General features: G+C 47.8%; 1 long non-coding RNA gene across 1 annotated transcript; it reads left to right on the top strand.

Moving 5' to 3' along the window:
* The first annotated feature begins 12598 nt into the window (after positions 1-12598).
* Positions 12599-15962, top strand: LOC123162899 (uncharacterized). Its single transcript, XR_006481538.1, has 2 exons — positions 12599-12993; positions 15705-15962. It is a non-coding gene; the product is annotated as an uncharacterized lncRNA (long non-coding RNA).
* Positions 15963-22241: the final 6279 nt, after the last annotated feature.

Below are 22241 nucleotides of genomic sequence, written 5' to 3'. Positions count from 1 at the left end.
AATAACATGGCTGCATCAAAGTTATTAAAACAGAAATATCGTCAGATATTTTGGACTCCTTGTGCAGCACATACCATTGATCTAATGCTTGAGGTCATTGGTAAGAAGCCTGCTATCCAGAATACAATTAAGAAAGCAAAGTCTATTACATGTTACATTTATGCCCACACTAGAGTGTTGTCTATGATGTGTTCTTTTACTGGTGATCGTGATTTAGTTCGAGCTGGAACGACTCGGTTTGCCACTTGCTACCTTAATTTGAAAAGTCTGTATGAAAAAATAAAAGAACTGAAAGAAATGTTCGGATCAACAAAGTGGAGCGACTCTAGGTTTGCTAAGCAAAAAGCAGGAAAAGTTATTGCTAAGTTGGTCATGGGAAACGATTTTTGGTCATCAATTATGCGTCTTATAAACTATTTTGAGCCACTAGCATTTGTACTTAGAAGGGTGGATGGAGATGTTCTTGCTATGGGTTACCTTTATGGTGATCTTCAAAATGCAAAAAAGGAAATTGTTGTCCGTTTTGATGGAAATGCAAAGAAATATGGTTTCATTTGGGATATTATAGACGAAAGGTGGAACGACAAACTCAAGACTCCATTGCATAAATCTGGATATTACTTGAATCCATTCTTTTATTATGAGAACAAGGCAGAGTTGGAGGAAGAGGTTTTCGTCGCAGCAGTTATACAGTGTGCAGGTCGCGTGTACCATGATAATGACAAATTACAAGACGTGATTGTTGCCCAGCTAAATATGTACACTAATGGCACTGATTCTTTTGGCTCTGCAATGGCTATCTGACAAAGGAAAAGTACAACTATCACCCCAGGTAAAAGCTCTCTCTCTTTCTGGTTTCAACAATATTTATCTTGTCAAATTTCTAACTTAAATTCAGTTATATTTGCAGCAAATTGGTGGGCGACACATGGCACGGATGCAAAGGAATTAAGAAAGATGGCTATCAAGATTCTAAATTTGACATGTAGTTCATCTGCGTGTGAAAGGAACTAGAGTGCATTTGAGAGGGTACACACATCACTTACTTTATGCACTACCTTTTCATGTAGCATATTGTGCTTCTTAGATCTTAATGGCTGCTTCATTGTAGGTCCATACCAAGAAAAGGATGAGATTAACACAGAAGAGATTGAATTATCTTGTCTATGTCATGTTTAACAAGAGGCCTCAGTGGAAGTAGGCTCAAAGGAAGAGAGACCCATTAGCTGTCAAGTTTGTTGATGATGAACCACCGAATGAGTGGATTGAAGGGGAGGCGAGTGTTGAAGGGCAGCAGCAAGAAAATATTGTTGAAGAAAAATATGGAGAAGGAGAAAATGCATCTGATTATGATGGTGAACAAGATGAACCGGATCAGGCTGGCATACATGAGAAGAAGAGAGCACTGAGCAAAGGTTCGTCGAGCAAGTCAAAGAGAGCCCACACCATGGCGGCTGAAGAAGAGTCTTCTGACTGTGAGGAAGATGATACAACCATGCAGTTGATGGACGATTCTTCAAGTGATAATGGAGAGAATGAGGACAATTTCCTTGATGATGACTAAAATCTACAATGAAGCGACTAGATCAATATTTACTATTATGCCCACACGCACTTAATTGAAATATGTTTGAACTATTTACTCGTGAATCGTGATGCACTTGAACTGGATATGGAGTTTATGACTACATGTGTTAATTTGTTTATTCCTATGCTTTTTTCTTACTATTTTGGTTATTACATGCCTGAGAACCAATTTTTCGTACATGTGAATTCGGCATGCATGATGTGTGTTCAATTTTATCTCCATGGTTTACTCCATATTATATTAAAAATGCATGGAAAGTATAACACTATAGATAGAAAATTACAGACCAATTTTAATTTCCGATATAACTACATATCGTTTGATATATCACCCGATATCCGATATTCGATATGTCGAGGGCAATCCAATACGAACCCGATATCCGCAATTTTGAACCTTGGGTCTAAGCTTGGGGGAGTTGAGACGTCCATTTTGCATCATGCTTTTATATCAATATTTATTGCATTATGGGCTGTTGTTACACGTTATGTCACAATACTTATGCCCATTCTCTCTTATTTTACAAGGTTTACATGAAGAGGGAGAATGTCGGCAGCTGGGATTCTGGGTTGGAAAAGGAGCAAATATTAGAGACCTATTCTGCACAACTCCAAAAGTCCCGAAACCCCATGAAAGTTATTTTTGGAATTAATAAAAAATACTGGGCGAAGAAAGTACCAGAGGGGGCCCACACCCTGTCCACGAGGGTTGGGGCGCGCCCTACCCCCTTGGGCGTGCCCCCCTGCCTCGTGGGCCCCCTGTCAGGCCTCCGGTGGCCATCTTCTGCTCTATGAAGTCTTTTACCCTAAAAAATCATAAGCAAGCTTTCGGGACGAGACTCCGCCGCCACGAGGCGGAACCTTGGCAGAACCAATCTAGGGCTCTGGCGGAGCTGTTCTGCCGGGGAAACATCCCTCCGGGAGGGGAAAATCACCACCATCGTCATCACCATCGACCCTCTCAGTGGGAGTGGATCAATCTCCATCAACATCTTCACCAGCACCATCTCCTCTTAAACCCTAGTTCATCTCTTGTATTCAATCTTTGTCCCAAAACCTCATATTGGTACTTGAGGGTTGCTAGTAGTGTTGATTACTCCTTGTAGTTGATGCTAGTTAGTTTATTCGGTGGAAGATCATATGTTCAGATCCTATATGCATATTAATACCCCTCTGATTATGAACATGAATATGATTTGTGAGTAGTTACGTTTGTTCGTAAGGACATGGGAGAAGTCTTGCTATAAGTAGTCATGTGAATTTGGTATTCGTTCGATATTTTGATGAGATGTATGTTGTCTCTCCTCTAGTGGTGTTATGTGAACGTTGACTACATGACACTTCACCATTGTTTGGGCCTAGAGGAAGGCATTGGGGAGTAATAAGTAGATGATGGGTTGCAAGAGTGACAGAAGCTTAAACCCTAGTTTATGAGTTGCTTCGTAAGGGGCTGATTTGGATCCATATGTTTCATGCTATGGTTAGGTTTACCTTAATACTTCTTTTGTAGTTGTGGATGCTTGCAATAGGGGTTAATCATAAGTGGGATGCTTGTACAAGAAAGGGCAGTACCCAAGCACCGGTCCACCCACATATCAAATTATCAAAGTAACGAACGTGAATCATATGAGCGTGATGAAAACTAGCTTGACGATAATTCCCATGTGTCCTCGGGAGCGCTTTTCTCTATATAAGAACTTGTCCAGGCTTGTCCTTTGCTACAAAAAGGATTAGGCCACTTTGCTGCACCTTATTTACTTTTATTACTTGTTACTTTTTATGAATTACCTTATCATAAAACTATCTGTTACCGATAATTTCAGTGCTTGCAGAGAAAACCTTACTGAAAACCGCTTGTCATTTTCTTCTGCTCCTCGTTGGGTTTGACACTTACTTATCGAAAGGACTACAACAGATCCCCTACACTTGTGGGTCATCAGTACGGCTCGCTGAGCGTCAATCTTGCGAAACATGGTCCAATGCGGAGGACAAAGAGACGAGCAGAGGTATCTCTCTTCCCTGAGAATACAATTTTCGAATACTTACCTTTACAAAAGGATAAAGGTCGGGGTAATCAGCCACAATAGCTACCTCCGAGCCATCAAGGCTCGCCTGATAGTAGACTCCGTCTTCAAACCCTACAAATATGTCTGGATCCTCATGGAATCCGGGGTCCTCATTGCGATCGTGATCCTCTGGCTGGGGGGCAGGGCAGTTAATGTTCTCGACTATTTGCCTCCATGACTATTTTAAAAGCAACTAGTGTATTCGGTTAATGCATCTCAATGAGTAAAAAAAGTATTGAACGGTTAGAAAACCTACCCATTCAATGGGATTGTACATGGAGAAGGCCTCTCGGCAATTTAAACGGAGGAAGTCTTCTTCTTCTCCTTTATAAAGGTCGTCCATCATGGCAGCCAATGCGGCTTCACTTTCCAGACCCTTTCGCCTGTAGTGGGACGCGTCGTCCTCCCAGTTGTAGTTCCATAAGGGGGCTACCCTAGATTGAAGTGGCTGGATGCATCGCTTTGTTGCAATGGCAATAAATTCAACTAAGGAGAGTCTAGAATGGGTCAGTACCTTGTCCTTGTTTACCAATCTCATCACTTCCGCGTTGTCTTCCTGATTAGGGGACATGGGATGCCATCTATATAGCTTCTTCAAGGGGGCGCTAGAAAATTCTGGCAGTCCATGCCGAATAGGGTCCAAAAGAGGTACATCCTCGATATAGAGCCATTCTGAAGACCCTTCGGTGGATCCCTTCTTTGGAGTCCCGACTGGGTAGCCAGATCCGGCCGCCACACTTCGGTGCCGCCCACATAAAAAATTGACCTACCGCCCTGGAGGCGGGGGACGAGGAAGAAGAACTTTTTCCATAGTTCGAAGTGAGCCTCGCAGCCCAAAAATAATTCGCAGAGAGCGACAAAGCCAAAGATATGTAAAATTGAACATGGCGTGAGGTTGCACGGTTGGATCCCGTAGTGTTCCAATAGGCCCCTAAGGAAGGGGTGGATTGGGAATCCCACACCCCTCAAGAGGAATGAGATGAAGCACACCCTCTCCCCTTGGCTAGGATTGGGGAAGTTCTCCGCCAATGCATCAACACCAATAGATGTTAGCCCCGCCCGTACGGAGACTAGATCCGAGGGAGGGAGATATACTTGCGTCTAGAGTCGACTGAGCTGGAGATGGGATACGGAGCAGCTTTGCCAATCCCCTTCTTGAGGGCCATGAGGACGTGAGGAGGAGCCAGGGGTGCTAGCCATGGTCTGAATTTTTCCGTGGTATGCTCTGTTGCTCTTGGAGTGGTGTGGGATGGCGTTTTGAAGATCTCACCTCGTTATATAGGCGCAACCCGTGCCTGTCAGAAATATTAAATACAAGGGTAGCATACCATTCACATTCACTCGGACGCATGGAAATCGAGGAGACGGTAGGCAGGAATCACAAAGGTTGGACACGGAAACCAATGCCGGACTATCATCAATCCAGAATATGATGGAGAACCCGCATTGCAAAGCTGAAGACTTGTGTCCGCATACTACATCGTCATTGAAGGCAGGTTCGGGGGCTACTGAGGGAGTCCTGGATTCGGGGGTCCTCAGGTGTGCGTCCCAGGAGCATGGGCCGGGCTGCATGGGCCGTACAGGATCAAGCTGAAGATTATCTACCGTGTCCGGATGTGACCTCTCAATACATGGATGGCAAGAATAGAGTCTGGAGGTTTCCTTCCCTGATGAACCGACCTTGTACAAACCCTAGACCCCTCCGGTGTGTATATAAACTGGAGGGTTAGTCCGCAGAGGCAATCTTCGACATCATCACTGGAATCCTCATAGGCTAGAGATCTAGGGTTAACCATTACAATCTCAAGGTAGATCAACTCTTGTAATCTTCATACTCGTCGAATATAATCAAGCAGGAGTAGGGTTTTACCTTCATTAAGAGGGCCCAAACCTGGGAAAACATTGTGTCCCCTGGCTTCCTGTTACAATTGATCCTTAGACACACAGCTTGGGCCCCCCTACCCGAGATCTGCCGGTTTTGACACCGACACCCAGCCTCTAACAATTTGGCTAGATCTTCTCCCATGGCTTGACGCTTGTCAGAGAATCGCCGCAATGTCTGCTTCATGGGTTTGAATCCCTTGATTATATTAAGACTGTGTTTGGCCAGTCTCCATGGGATGCAGGGCATATCCGAAGGGTGCCAGGCAAAGATATCCCAATTCTCTCGCAAGAATGTGCGTAGGGCGGCGTCCACTGCCGGATCTAGATGTGCTCCGATAGATGCTATTTTATTAGGGTCCGTCGGGTGCACTTGGAATTTCACTATTTCCCCGGCTGGCTTGAAAGAGGTGGATTTGGATCTCTTATCGAGAATCACATCATCCCTATACACCGTGGATCGTAGGGTGGTTAATTCCTCCACCGCTAGGGCTTTGGATAGTGCCTCAAGGGCCAAGGATGCGGTTTTGTTTTCAGCACAAGGGCTTTGTTCGGGTCGCTCGAGATTGTGATAATTCCATTAGGACCGGGCATTTTGAGTTTCATATACCCATAGTGGGGTATAGCTTGAAAGCGTGAGAAAGCGTCCCGGCCGAGGATGGCATGATACTCACTATTGAATGGGACCAAATGAAAGAGCAACTCTTCGGATCTATAGTTCTTGGACGTGCCGAACACCAGATCCAGTTTAATTTTTCCCGTGCAGTGTGCCTCTCGACTGGGGATAATACCTCGACAGGTGGTGTTGCTGTGCTCGACGCGTGATCTATCCATCTGCATTTTGTCGAGCGTGTCCTCATAAATGAGGTTAAGTCCACTACCGCCGTCCATGAGCGCTTTAGTAAGCCGAAAACCATCAACGATAGGGTGTAATACTAAGGCGGATGGTGCTCGGACTGACCGAGCCTTTGGTTCATCTTTGGTCGTGAAGGTTATCGCCGTGTCATTCCATGGGCTCAGTGCGGTAACTTGATGGACATCGGCGAGGTCGCGAAGCGCCATTTTGTGCCGATTATTAGAAGAAAATGTCTCGAAGCCTATTAGGACGCTAGAGTTATCCCTCTCCAGTGAGTATCTTTCTGGAGTTGTGGTGAGGATGACCTCTCCACTTTTTGCTACCTGTCGGAGTACCCAGCATGCTCGAAGGCTATGGGTTGGGAATGTGCGCGGAGTGGCATGAATCAGGCAGGGCTTGTCCAGCAGTTCGTTAAGAACGGACCTTTGTCCCGTGAAGGGTTTGTTTTTCTTGCCCATAGACTGGTGATCGGGTGACCCGACAGGGTGTACTCGTTTAGCCCGGGCCGCACACTGCATTGAGGCAGCGAGCTCCAATTGAGTTTTCTGGGCCCTCCATGTGCTTTCCATCGCATAGTACTTATGTACGACGTGCGATAATTCCGTGAAACTCTGTATGTGGCGACGGTCGAGGGCATTCAATACCCCTTCGTCGGTGCAATTACGGTGGAAAACCGAAACTACGTCTTTGTCCGAGCAGTCTTTGATCATGTTCTTAACAAGCAGGAATCTGGCCCAAAAGTGGTGGACCGTTTCCTGAGGCTGCTGCCGCACATACATTAGGTCGTATATATCTGGAGGACCTAAGTTTCTTGGAGAATATAGATTGTGGTGGGTGGGTGGATTAAATTTTGGATCATGTCCCACGTTTATGTTTGGAGCCAGGATGGCTTCTGAAGTGGCCGGTTCGGGTCCAGTTAAGATCAAAGTCTCCAGCAATCCTGCACTTGAACCAGAGTCCGGAGGGCATAAGGTCCCATCCAAAGGGGAGTATCCGACTCAGAGGATTCGGGGCCCGAACATACTTAGTTTTCAATATGGGGAGGGAAGTGTCTGTGGCCGGTTCCTTGACGACCGCCACAAAGTGGGTGATCGATGGGTGAATAATTTCCCTCTGGTCGGTTTGAGCCCTATCCGATCATAGTCCGTTGAGACCCCCCAGGGCGGCGATACGGTCTAGCAGTTCGTTTAAAGACGAAACATCCGTCGGATCCAATTTTTCGGAGTACTTAGGGCCAATGCGAGGACGGTGTCCGGCGGCCATGGGGGAGTTGTAGGCTCGACGGCCGCGCGGGCCCTCATGGTGAAACCGCCGAGCTGGAGGGTCTGTCCTGAAGCTTGTCACCCTTCGGAAGTGATGTTGTCGTTGATGACTAGGCGAGCCATAGATCGCTTTTGGCAGACAACACGGCAGAGCTCTCAATGAAAGCACCAATGTCGGTGTCAAAACCGATAGATCTCAAATAGGGGGCCCAAACTGTGCGTCTAAGGATCAATGGTAATAGGGAGACAGAGGACACAATGTTTATCCATGTTCGGGCCCTCTTAAGGAAGGTAAAATTCTACTTCTGCTTGATTATATGCGACTAGTATGAAGATTACAAGAGTTGATCTACAACGAGATCGTAATGGCTAACCCTAGATGTCCAGCCTATGAGGATTTCGATGATCGTGAATAATGTAACCTTTATGGACTCACCCCTCCAGTTTATATACACACCGGAGGGGTCTATGGTTTGTACAAGGTCGGTTTATCAGGGAAGGAAGCCTCCGGACTCTATTCTCGTCGTCCACGCATTGAGAAGTCCCATCCAGACACGATGGATAATCTTCAACTCAATCTTATGCGCCCCATCCAACCCGGCCCCCGGCCCCGCGTGCGCGCATTGCAAACAAACGGCCATGACACATTCCCGTGTTTTCAGTTCATGTACGATTCAACATGTGATGGCATTCGATTTCCACATTTTTTCCGGTCGTTGCACCTTCGAAAACTCGCGGGCCAAAGAGGCGCCAAGTGATTTTCTGGACATTGACATGGTGTTCACGGTGTAATACTGACCACTAGTTACTGAACACACGTGTAAAACCCAAGAAAATGGCAATCATGTGTTACATAAATCTCTGTTCTCGGACAAATCTATAGATTTTTTTAATTTCTAATCCGACTCATAGTGGCAAACCGATAAAATATCGCACACGGATTTTCCTATATTTCACGTAAATTTCAAAACTAGGAGGGGATATCAGAGGGTCCAGATGATTTTGGAGCATGTATGATGCACTATAATTCTGTGTAGCTTTGAGCGGGTGGACTTGGCTTCCCGTTCTACGGACTAGATTAGGAGCGGCCCAGAATATAGGGGACCAGGCGATAGCGCTACGTGTCGGCAGCTGGGAGCGGACGACCTTTCAATCCGCCCAGACGGGGCCTGAAAGGTAGACCCGTCGGGGTCGCTCCCGCACGAACGGACGTCCGGGATCGACTCGAACCCATCCGTCCTTTCACGTGTGACGGTGAGAGCTCGCGGGCGGGCAGTGTGCGCATGTGAAACGGGTTGGAGCAACGGCGCGCCGCATGTGGCGCCAGGCCAGCCAGCGACCCGCGCCGTCTTATCCTGGCAAACGCCCATACCTGCCTGCAACGATCTACAGAGTCGCCCTCTGTGACCGTGTCACCTGATGAAAACGCACTGGCCAAAATGGTGGAACGAGCGATCGACCCAGGCGTGCGTGGTTGGTTGCTTGCACCGTCGTTATTTTTGACTAAGTCTGCCAAGTTTCACCTGACTTGTCTTTTGGCTTATTGTAAGCATAATTAAGCAGCTTTATGCCCATATGAGACTAATAGTGGAAAGTACTCCCTCTGTAAACTAATATAAGAGTGTTTAGATTACTACTTTAGTATTCTAAACGCTCTTATATTAGTTTACGAAGGTAGTACTTACTAGGAGACTTATAAGCTACTATTAGCGTGACTTTCACAAAGGAAGTTGGTACGGAGTAATAACTTCCAGAGAGAGAGAGAGAGAGAGAGAGAGAGAGAGAGAGAGAGTTTCAGGTGCCAAACCCTCGGAGCCTCCTCCCGGTGGAAGAGCACAAAGCTGACAAGACTCCTCCTCGACGGCGAAACGGCACGATCACGACCGGGGGGGGGGGGGGGGGGGTGCTTGCACCCATCATTGCAGTTCCAGGCTCATCTCCACCACAAACATGTCACTATGACGGACGGCCAAATGGAAGCCACACACAGTTGCGCCCGTCAGGCTCGCTGGCTCCACTGTTCCCCTGCCTGCGCCCGATCATGTCAGTCAGCCTGCATGGGATCGGAGCCGGGTCGCTCTCCGCCCTGGCCGAACCGAACCGGAAGCCCGGCCTTTCTGCCCGTGGCATCGGTATCATCACCTCACCCGCTCTACTACTATTTTATATCGCCTGGCGCCTATCGCCCCACGCCAGCACGGGCCCTATCACGCCACTCCGGGAGCAATGCCCCTGTTTGAATAACGCAGCGGCCCTCCGCCCTCCACGTCGCGCGTTGAGCGAGCTGCCACTGTTGTTTCCCGTGGAAGCCACTGGCCACCGCAGAATCATTCATGGGGGAGTACTAAAAAAGGAGACCGTACTACGCTCCGTGATCTCGTCCCCGTCGCTACCTACCGTTTTGCGTCACTCGGAGAGCAGCAGGCAGGCAGAGTGGCTTTAAGGTGCGAGGCAGTCATCGAAACACGCCAAGCTGAGGAGGCCCGGCTCCGAGGAGTTTTCTATTGGGGAAAGAAGCGGAATATCCTTTCCCGGCAGGTGGGTAAAAACTAGGCGAAGGCTCTGGAAGGCGAGGGAGTAGAATACTGGGCCGGGCACATGCAGGCCGGCAGCTGGCCACATTCCTGCACTAGTTTACAAGTTACTGCAACATGACGGAGAGTTCAGAATACTGGTAGTCTGGTACCTGTGTGTGTGTGTTTCCTGGCGTCTGTCAATTGGTTGCTTGCTTTGTGCTTTTTTGCCTGCCTCTGGTAGAATATGTTTTTTTTTTGCCATGTGCTTTGCCTTCTGCCTTTTTTTAGGAAAATTGCCTTCTGCCTTTCGGCTTCTTTTGGACTTTTCGTTCGCGGAATTGTCAATTGCGGGCTTTTTTTAAGGCAAAATTGTGGACTTGTGGACTAGCACTATCTGGACCTGGCGGGTAATGGGGACCTGTGTCAATGGCCTGCTTGGGGCGGGCCTGAATGAAATAGCTGCATATCGCCGTTGCTCGGAGCCTGGGAGAGGTCCATTTTCTAGTTTTGAGCTATTCATAAGGGGCGCGGCTATGTCTCGCCTTCGGCCAAATCCTATTCGGCGCCTTAAGCGCTGAATATAGGCCAGCTCGTACAGGGTGCACACCCCCCAATCTCTCATTGTCGCTACATGGGCCGGCCCTTTTATTTCTGTTTTGAAAACTTAAAAGCAAAACATATAATGGTGCACTGGGATTCAAACAGGATACCTCCTGCTTCGTCGCATACTACACAAACCACCACGCCACCAAGCATAATCTGATTACGTGCACCTTTCTAGTTCTTTTCTTCCTTGTACTTTTGTTTTTATCATTTTTTATTTTTCCATTTTCTATTTTTCTTTTTTCTTTTTTCCTGGTTCGACGCAAAATCGATGAACTTCTCTAAAGTTTATGAACTTTTTTCAAACTCGATGAACTTTTTTTCAAACTCGATGGACCATTTTCAAGTTCGTGAAACTTTTTTTTATCAGAAGTGATGAACTTGTTTTAAATCCGTGAACTTTTTTCAAATTTGTGATATTTTTTTTATCAAAACCGACTAACTTTTTTCAAATCCATGAACTTTTTTTGAATTCCTGAACTTTTTTTCTCAAAATCGATGAACCTTTTTCAAAATCCGATGAACTTTTTTTCAAACCTGTGAACTTTTTTAAAAAAATGATGAACTTTTTTTGATTTTTCCGTGAACATTTCTTTGAAACCCGTGACCTTTTTCAAAATAAATGATCTGTTTTTAAAATTCCTGAATTCTTGTTCAATTTTTCGTTCCCTTTTTCCAAATAATTTGTACTGCGGTAAAATCTCGAGTCAAATAAAACTGTTTTTGTACATAACACACCAATCTTATCTTGGTGTAGCGGTTCGTGGTTGAAGCCCAAAGTGCGTCGGCAATGGCACGTGGGTTTGAATTAAACCTGGGCAAACGTCGGGCCGGGCCGGGTTTCCGGCCGGGCTTGTAAAAGCCCGACCTTCATTTCTCAAGCCCGAGCCAGGCCCAAAGCCCGAAATACTCCCTGAAATCAAGCCCGAGCCCGGCCCAAAATCAAGCCCGAAGCCCGAAAGCCCGGCCCGAACGCTATTTTTTAGTAGTGTACGTGCAAGCCCGGCCCGAAGCCCGAAAGCCCGGCCCGAAAAATAGAAAAAGGCAAGCCCGAGCCCGGCCCGAACTACCTTTCGGGCTGCAAAACAAAGCCCGAGCCCGGCCAGAGTGTCAAGCCCGGCCCGGCCCGGCCTGGGTTTTTCGGGCCGTGCTCGGGCCGGGTCGTCGGGCCGGGCTGCCCATGCCCGGGTTTAGTTTGAATCCCTTTTTCTACATATATTTTTTCTGTCTGTTTGTTTTTTATCGGAAGCCGCGCTGTGACGCCCGGATAATTAAGCTATAGTAATCCCCCGCTAATGATGCTAGGTCATCACATTACTATTGGTAATCTTTATTTGATCCAAATCTTAATTCAAACTCAAATTCAAATTAAAGCCCAAAATTCAAATTTCTCGAACATACAAACAAAAATGTTCAAAGTGTGGAAATTATTCCATGACCAAATATGGTGCTGAACCAACATTTTATATAGTGGTTTAATACCCTTTAATAATCAAAACAGTGGCTAAAATAATAGATTAAATGCTTTTAAAATTATAAAAATGCTAAACCATTTTATTTAAACCTCAAACTAATTGTGGAAGTAGCCTAATTATAAATACTGATTTGGGTCCTAACATCATATTTTATAAAACAAAAAAAATAAAATATAGCCTATTAGGAAGCAAAAAGTTTAAAAGAAAAGAAAAGCAAAAGATCAAAAAATGGAAAAGAGGCCCCTGCTCCCCTGGGCCTAACTCCCACCTGGGCTGGCCCAGCCAGGCCACCCAACCCACCAGGTCGCCTTCCCCCTTCACTGCTCCTCCGACCGCGTCGCTACAGGGGAGGGGTCGCCCCCGACCACCTCGTCGGCACCGACACCGGGAGGGGATAAGGGCGACGCCTCGGGCTCCCCTCTCCCACTTGCCCCTCTCCACTTGCCCCCTTGCTCTCTCTCTCTCTCTCGCCCACGCGCTCGCCTCTCTCCTCCAGATCCCCCGCCGAACGCGCCCGCCGCCGTCGCCGCGTCGATCCTGCGGCCACCATCGTCCCTGTGCCGTGCCGCCGTGTCCGATCGCTCCTCTGTCTACTTATTCGTCACCTGGCGCTTTCCATTGGAGCCGAGGGGCCCTGCAGCGCCGAGCCATCTTCGTCCCCAACCTACGGCCACCGAGGTCGCCACCGTCGAATCGGCATCGCCTCTGCGCTCCCGTCTCCCCAGAGGGCCTCCGTGTGCCCGCTAGGTGAGCCGCCTGCATCCCCTGCCCTTTTAGTTGCTCTGCGTTGCGCTGTAGCAGTAGCCTCCGCCATGGCCGTACTCGCCGCCGCCGTTCGCCGCGCCGTCACAGCCACCGCACGCGCAGCTCACGTCTGAGCTTCGCGTCGTGCTCAACACCTCCCCAGCAACCCGACGCCACCACCCGCTGCTCTTGACGTGCTCCGTAGCCACGCGCACGACCACGACCGAACTCCGGCGTCCGCCGCGCTCGTCACCGACGTTCTTTCCGGCCACCCCCGTGCGTTCCGACCCTGTAGACAGACGCGGGGCACTCTTCTCGTTCGAACGCAAGAAACGGCGCTCGATTTGGTGTCTCGTAGACGAATCCCGTCGCTCGCCGGCATTCGGCCGCCACACGCGAGCTCGCTGGAGCTACTCCGGCGGTTCCGCTGAGCTGGCAAAGTTGGGGCCACCCCCTGTGTCACTGCCCGTGGGACCCCTGGCCCCAGTTGACTGGGCTGACCGAGTCAATTGCTGACTGGGTACCAACTGTGTCACTGGCAGGCGGGCCCCACTTCATAATTAGTTTAACTAAAACATTTTTTTAAATAAAATTAGTGAATTAGCTAAGTGAGACACTGACCGGTGGGGCCCAGTGGATAATTAACCTCTGTTTACTAAAAATTAATACACTGTTAGTCCACTGTCTATGACAGGCGGAACCCACTGGTCAACTTTGACTGGTCAGGGCCTCGGTTGACTTGCTGACATCATGCCAACGCTATGCTGACGTCATAATCCTTTTTCAGTAATTCTGTTAATTTAAATAAACCCAGAATATTGTTCTAATCTTTGAAAAATCATAGAAAATAAACCGTAGCTCGGATTAAAAAACTTTATACATGAAAGTTGCTTAAAACGACGAAACAAATCCGAATACGCAGTCCGTTCGTCCGCCACGTGTCCCTAGCATAGCAAACGTTGAACTTCTTCCCTCCGGTTCATCTGTCTGACAGACGTCCGGATCCGGGAAAACTTTCCCGGATGTTTCCCCCTTCGCCAGTATCACCTAGCACCGCGTTAGAACACGTCTAGCTTTGCTTATTGTCTTGTTATGCTTATGTTTGCGTGTATTTATTGTTTCTCCCCCCTCTTCTTCTTCGGTAGACCTCGAGACCACTACTGATGCCCCTATGATCGACTACATCGACGACGACCCTCCTTCTTGTCTGAGCAACCAGGCAAGCCCCCCTTTGATCATCCCAATATCGCCCATTCTATTCTCTCATGCGTGCATTAGATTTTGCTACTGTCATTGTTTGCTCCTATTCTGATGCATAGCCTGCTTTTGTACCTGCTTATCCTAAAGCGCTTAGTATAGGTTGGTTAGTGATCCATCAGTGACCCCATTTGTCCTTGTTGCCCCTGCTTCATCATCGATGACCCGATCAACGTGATCGACGACCAAAGCCCGACACCTCACATCACATCATGCCCCTTTTGTTGCTCGACTCCGCAGAGCTACTATCGAGTGCCGAGGGTGATCCCTCATAACGCACTCCTGATGATAATTCTGTAGTGTAGCTATTCGGTCGTGGTCATCGAGGGTGATTTCCTCTTTCACCATTCCCGGTACGGCTCTGTCGTTCAACACCTCAAGTGTGAACCTCGAGGGTGGTCCCTCTTACGTTCACCTTGATAATTACATTGAGTGGAATCCACCGGGGGTGATTCCTCAGGTTTTTCCCTTGATGTCTGGACACACAATTACCTTGACTTTACTTGGGTCCTATTGGAGAAAGTCGGGCGGGCCCGGAGAGCACCCGCAAGATAATGACGTGGCACGACCGGGCATTCTAGGCCCTTATCGTAAGTCCACGAGACGGGACGACGGGATCACTTTCGATCGTGAGTCTCTGCTCATCTCCGCAAGCTAATAATACACTATGGTTTGGGTATTTGTTCTGAGTTGGCCTCTAGCCTTTACACAACAACCACCACGTGAGAATAGTTATGGGCCTCGACGTCGCATTATCAGCCGAAGCTTTGTTAGACGTCCAATTCAGCATTGCGGCACGGCTGGGCCGGCACCCCAGAGGTGGTGCCTAGGTCCGCCCTGCACGTAACGACCCGGAGCGCTACAGGCAATGGGCCCAGACCCCAGAGTGCTTAGGAGGTAGACCGGCGGGGACCTCTCTGCTGAGCCTAGGTAGGGCTGCGACGTGTTGATCTTCCGAGGCCGGGCATTGACCCAGAAAAATGTGTCCGGCCAGAGTGATCGAGCATGTTGGAAAACGTGGTGCACCCCTGTAGGGAAGATTATCTATTAATAGCCGTGTCCAGGGTAACGGACGTTCAGACTTATATCCTGATCTTATACAACTACGAATGGAAACTTGAATATGTGGCTCCTGGATTGCTTTCTCGCAGGGAGTCGAGGAAGGATCTCTGGGCATTAATGTTAAAACATGCTTGTTAAATATTAAACTGCTATTCTTTACTCTTCTACATGCTGCAAGATGCTCGGAGCTGCGTGAAGATGCTAGTCTTCGATAGGCTAGGCATTCCCCCTCTATTTTGGTATTCTGCAGTTCAGTCCACAGATACATATCTTCCTTTGATACCAATGCATACTTAGTATAGATCTGATGCTTGCGAGTACTTTGGATGAGTACTCACGATTGCTTTGCTTCCCCCTTTTCCCCCTTCTTTCTTCTTTCCGATTGTTGCGGCCAGATGGTGGATCTCTGGAGCTAGATGCCACTGCCGATGGATGCTACTTCATGGAGACCGCCAAAGACCAGGAGTAGTTAGGAGGTCCCAGGAAGGAGGCCTTGCCTCTTCGATCGTTGTTGCTTTTGTGCTAGCCTTCTTAAGGCATCCTTGTTTAACTTATGTCTGTACTCAGATATTGTTGCTTCCGCTGACTCTTATGTATCGAGATATGTATTCGAGCCCTCGAGGCCCCTGGCTTGTAATATAAATCTTGTATTATTTTATTTGTGTCTAGAGTTGTGTTGTGATATCTTCCTGTGAGTCCCTGATCTTGATCGTACACACTTGCGTGTATGATTAGTGTACGATTGAATCGGGGGCGTCACAAGTTGGTATCAGAGCCGACTGCCTGTAGGATCCCCCTTTCCAACACCTTGGCCGAAGTTGAGTCTAGCATTTGAAAAACGATTTTACTAACATGGCTGTGTGGCTTACTGGCCCACGTTGCCAATTGGGTGGTATTAGGATCTTTTACTCCTCGTCTATGTTTTGGGACTCTGATCTCTCTTCTATTCAGGTTAAATTATTTTGTTAAATCTAACTCTAGGATCTCGTAAATACTTTCTCTCGGAGAGCCCCTCACTCCAGATGATTGCTTGGTGCACCAGAAGATTCTGAAGATACTCTCCGAAGTTTCTCGAGATCCTTGTGTCTTTCATCGTTGCAATCCCTAACACCGATAAATCCTTATGCGTAACTACCTACTTTGTCGTTCATACTTCATCCCCAGTTGCTCTTGTTATTACAAGATGTCCTGAAATACTCTTCGATGTTTCGAGGATCCTTTATGCTTACTGCCTTGCAATCCTTGCCGCATGAATACCCCTACGGATAATTACTCGCTCTTATCGAGTATCCATTCATTCCCAGTTATTCTTATGCTTCATAAGATACTTTTTAATACAATCCGAGCTTTCGATGACTCTACCGCCTATTGCTCTAAAAGGTCTTACATGCATACACTCTGGTTAATTCCATATGCCTAGCAGTATCCATTGACGTCCTTTGTCATTATCATCTCGAGTCTTTCGATTTGATATGTCTGTGTTGCAGTCATCAGTTGATCCTTATAGATTATCTTTCCGGCTCAGACGTCTTCCCGAACATGAGCTAGTTCTCGGCCAATCAGATTGCCATCGATTGTGCCCTACGTCTATTCAACTTATCCATCCTTGGTCAAAGCGTTTGCTTCTGATCCCTTGATTTTGGAAATCGTGATTCCGTTGCATTTAAGCCTTGAGATAGTTAGTTGTTTCTATAATATGACATTCTTACATTCTTTCTTCTTCTGATGAAGTATCGACACTCACATAAGATCCTTTGTTGGATTTTATCCGACAGCATCTTCCATTTTCAATAACCTTCTGAGCTTTTTCTCGGATACAAAATGCTTTTGGTAAATGGTATCCCTCGCTCTTGTCAACCATACTCTGCATCTGGGCTTGAGTTATTTACTCGTGAGGTTTGTGGTATAGGTTCCTAAGATGCCCCTATGGGTTGAACCTACGCCTCCCTAATCCGTTTGAACCCGAGAGTTTTCATGAGTCTTACTCTTCTGGTGTTTTGCCAGATAAAATAGCAACCCTACAACTTTGTCGAAGACGAGAAGTAAACGGAAGGTTATGCATTGATGAAGTGGGAGTCGACCTTGAACCTTTGTGTTCATGCCCATGGACCCGGTGTGGAACTTACCATGGAAGCTTCTTGTAATAATAATCCCCTTGTGATGAGTTCATATTGTATCTATGCTTGGTCCTTGGCAACCATGGTTCCGACCATGACTGTTATCCTTCAATTGCATTTCTCGGACGAGTTAAAGTACTTGTCTTCTTTAGATCATCTCACTTGTCAAGCCTCTATTCTGCTCTACCCTCGAGTATTACCCTCTAGTATCTCGAGAATATCACGGAACTACATAACATCTTATGAGTTCCTCATGAACTTTTTATTCTCGTTGATTCCAAGTTTCTATGGGTTCTGAGTTGTTAGACACTCGAGAACACCAATAACTGATTCAAGCCTCCAATGTTTTGTTTAACCTTTCTTATAAAATAATATATCTGAGCAGTGATAACTCGCTGCTTATGTTAACACCTCGGTGTACAAACTCTGTCAGTAAGACCTTGTTACTATTGTTGATGACATTCTGGTAGCCACCGATGGACAAGAACTTTGCCTATTGGTTCGCCTCGTCTTAACGAGCAGGAAAATGGTTCTCTTCGTCCTTCGCCCTTGGTACCGACGTTGTTGCCAACACAATTGACAGGCTATCCTCTGACCTGCCTTGCTATCATGATCGTACAAAATGTTAGCACCCTTCCTGCTTTTAACCCACATGGTGGGCCCATAACCCACAGTTCCACAGGATCGAAACCTGACTCTCCTGTACAACCTTGACTCCGAAATATTCCTTGCGCTTGGCTTCGTATGTAAATCATGAGCAACCTTCTTAGTGATCTATTCTGGTATCAGACGCAATACTTATTCCCATTGCTTTGAACCCCTTTACCCTCTGTTTCAGGCAACGAACGATTGCCTACCCGGTTGAACCTTCTTATTACACCTTCTTATCTTGCTCTCGACGACTTCCTTAAATTTCAACTGGAGAGATGCCTTTATGCCACGATCAGTGAGATAGCCCTCATGTACCTATCTTGTGATGAGCTCCGTCCTTCTCGAGTCTTTCCCCCTTTATTCACCATGTATATCTCGGGACGAGATTTCTTGTAGTGGAGGAGAATTGTGACGCCCGAATAATTAAGCTATAGTAATCCCCTGCTAATGATGCCAGGTCATCACATTACTATTGCTAATCTTTATTTGATCCAAATCTTAATTCAAACTCAAATTCAAATTAAAGCCAAAAATTCAAATTTCTCGAACATACAAACAAAAATGTTCAAAGTGTGGAAATTATTCCATGACCAAATATGGTGCTGAACCAACATTTTATATAGTGGTTTAATGCCCTTTAATAATCAAAACAGTGGCTAAAATAATAGATTAAATGCTTTTAAAATTTTTAAAATGTCAAACCATTTTATTTAAACCTCAAACTAATTGTGGAAGTAGCCTAATTATAAATACTGATTAGGTGCTAACATCATATTTTATAAATAAAAATAAAAAAATAAAGCCTATTAGGAAGCAAACAGTTTAAAAGAAAAGACAAGCAAAAGATCAAAAAAATGGAAAAGAGGCCCCTGCTCCCCTGGGCCTAACTCCCATCTGGGCCGGCCCAGCCAGGCCACCCAACCCATCGGGTCGCCTTCCCCCTTCACTGCTCCTCCGACCACATCGCTACAGGGGAGGGGTCGCCCCCGACCACGTCGTCGGCACCGATACCGGGAGGGGATAAGGGCGACGCCTCGGGCTCCCCTCGTCTCCCCTCTCCCACTTGCCCCTCTCCACTTGCCCCCTTGCTCTCTCTCTCTCTCTCACCCACGCGCTCGCCTCCCTCCTCCAGATCCCCCACCGAACGCGCCCGTCACCGTCGCCGCGTCGATCCTGCGGCCACCGTCGTCCCTATGCCGTGCCCTCGTGTCTGATCGCTCCTCTATCTACTTCTTCGTCACCTGGCGCTTTCCATTGGAGCCGAGGGGCCCTGCAGCGCCGAGCCCTCTCCGTCCCCAACCTCCGGCCACCGAGGTCGCCGCCGTCGAGTCGTCGTCGCCTCTGCGCTCCCGTCTCCCTAGAGGGCCTCCGTGTGCCCGCTAGGTGAGGCGCCTGCATCCCCTGCCCTTTTAGTTGCTCTGCGTTGCGCAGTAGCAGTAGCCTCCGCCATGGCCGTACTCGCCGCCGCCTTTCGCCTAGCCGTCATAGCCACCGCACGCGCATCTCACGTCTGAGCTCCCCGTCGTGCTCAACACCTCCCCAGCAACCCAACGCCACCACCCACTGCTCTTGATGTGCTCCGTAGCCACGCGCACGACCACGATCGAACTCCAGCGTCCACCACGCTCGTCACTGACGTTCTTTCTGGCCAACCCCACGCATTCCGACCCTGTAGACAGACGCGGGGCACTCTCCTCGTTCGAACGCAAGAAACGGCGCTCGATTTGGTGTCCCATAGACGAATCCCGTCGCTCGCCGGCGTTCGGCCGCCTCACGCGAGCTCGCCGGAGCTACTCCGGCGGTTCCGCTGAGCTGGCAAAGTTGGGGCCACCCCCTGTGTCACTGCCCATGGGGCCCCTGGCCCCAGTTGACTAGGTTGACCGAGTCAAATGCTGCCTAGGTACCAATTGTGCCACTGGCAGGCGGGCCCCACTACATAATTAGTTTAACTAAAACATTTTTTAAATAAAATTAGTGAATTAGCTAAGTGAGACACTGGCAGGTGGGGCCCAGTAGATAATTAACCTCTATTTAGTAAAAATTAATACACTATTAGTCCACTGTCTATGACAGGCGGAAACCACTGGTCAACTTTGACTAGTCAGCGAGTCTATTGACTTGCTGACGTCATGTCAACGCAATGCTGACGTCATAATCCTTTTTCAGTAATTCTGTTAATTTAAATAATCCCAGAATATTGTTCTAATCTTTGAAAAATCATAGAAAATAAACCGTAGCTCGGATCGAAAAACTTTATACATGAAAGTTGCTCAAAACGACGAGACGAATTTGAATACATAGTCTGTTCGTCCGCCACGTGTCCCTAGCATAGCAAACGTTGAACTTTTCCCCTCCGGTTCATCTATCTGACAGACTTCCGGAACCCGGAAAATTTCCCGGATGTTTCCCCCTTCGCCAGTATCACCTAGCACCGCATTAGAACACGTCTAGCTTTGCTTATTGTCTTGTTATGCTTATGTTTGCGTGTATTTACTGTTTCACCCCCCCTCTTCTTCTCCGGTAGACCTCGAGACCGCTTCTGATGCCCCTGTGATCGATTACGTCGACAACGACCCTCCTTGTCTGAGCAACCAGTCAAGCCCCTCCTTTGGTCATCCCGATATCGCCCATTCTATTCTCTCATGCTTGCATTAGATTTTGCTACTGTTATTGTTTGCTCCTATTCTGATGCATAGCCTGCTTTTGTACCTGCTTATCCTAAACTGCTTAGTATAGGTTGGTTAGTGATCCATCAGTGACCCCCATTTGTCCTTGTTGCCCCTGCTTCATCATCGACGACTCGATCAACGTGATCGACGACCAAAGCCCGACAGCTCAGATCACATCACGCCCCTTTTGTTGCTTGACTCTGCAGAGCTACTATTGAGTGCCGAGGGTGATCCCTCATAACACACTCCTGATGATAATTCTGTAGTGTAGCTATTCGTTCGTGGTCATCGAGCGTGATTTCCTCTTTCACCATTCCCGATACGGCTCTGTCGTTCAACAACAAGTGTGGACCTCGAGGGTGGTCCCTCTTACGTTCACCTTGATGATTACATTGAGTGGAATCCACCGGGGGTGATTCCTCGGGTTTTCCCCTTGATGTATGGACACACAATTACCTTGACTTTACTTGGGTCCTATTGGTGAAAGTCGGGCGGGCCCGAAGAGCACGCGCAAAATAATGACGTGGCACGACCGGGCATTCTAGGCACTTGTTGTAAGTCCACGAGACGGGGCGACGGGGTCACTTTCGATCGTGAGTCTTTGCTCGTCTCCGCAAGCTAATAATACACTATGGTTTGGGTATTTGTTCTGAGTTGGCCTCTGGCCTTTACGCACCAACCACCACGTGAGAATAGTTATGGGCCTCGACGTCGCATTATCAGCCGAAGCTTTGTCAGACGTCCAGTTCAGCATGGTGGCACGGCTGGGCTGGCACCCCAGAGGTGGTGCCTAGGTCCGCCCTGCACGTAACGACCCGAAGTGCTACGGGCGATGGGCCCAGACCCCGGAGTGTTTAGGAGGTAGACCGGCGGGGACCTCTCTGCTGAGCCTAGGTAGGGCTGCAACATGTTGATCTTCAGAGGTCGGGCATTGACCCAGAAAAGTGTGTCCGGCCAGAGTGACCGAGCGTGTTGGAAAACGTGGTGCACCCCTGCAGGGAAGATTATCTATCAATAGCCGTGTCCACGGTAACGGACGTTCAGACTTATATCCTGATCTTATACAACTACGAATGGATACTTGAATATGTGGCTCTGGGATTGCTTTCTCGCAGGGAGTCGAGGAAGGATCTCTGGGCATTAATGTTACAACATGCTTGTTAAATATTAAACTGCTATTCTTTACTCTTCTACATGTTGCAAGATGCTCAGAGCTCCGTGAAGATGCTAGTCTTTGATAGGCTAGGCTTTCTCCCTCTATTCTGGCATTCTGCAGTTCAGTCCACAGATACATACATTCGTTTGATACCAATGCATACTTAGTATAGATCTGATGCTTGCGAGTACTTTGGATGAGTACTCACGATTGCTTTGCTTCCCCTTTTCCCCCTTCTTTCTTCTTTCCGATTGTTGCGTCCAGATGGTGGATCTCTGGAGCTAGATGCCACTGCCGATGGATGCTACTACATAGAGACCGCCGAAGACCAGGAGTAGT

Source organism: Triticum aestivum, chromosome 7B (assembly GCF_018294505.1).
Source record: "Triticum aestivum cultivar Chinese Spring chromosome 7B, IWGSC CS RefSeq v2.1, whole genome shotgun sequence".
Taxonomy (NCBI): Eukaryota; Viridiplantae; Streptophyta; class Magnoliopsida; order Poales; family Poaceae; genus Triticum; species Triticum aestivum.
This window is presented reverse-complemented; position numbering and strand designations above follow the sequence as displayed.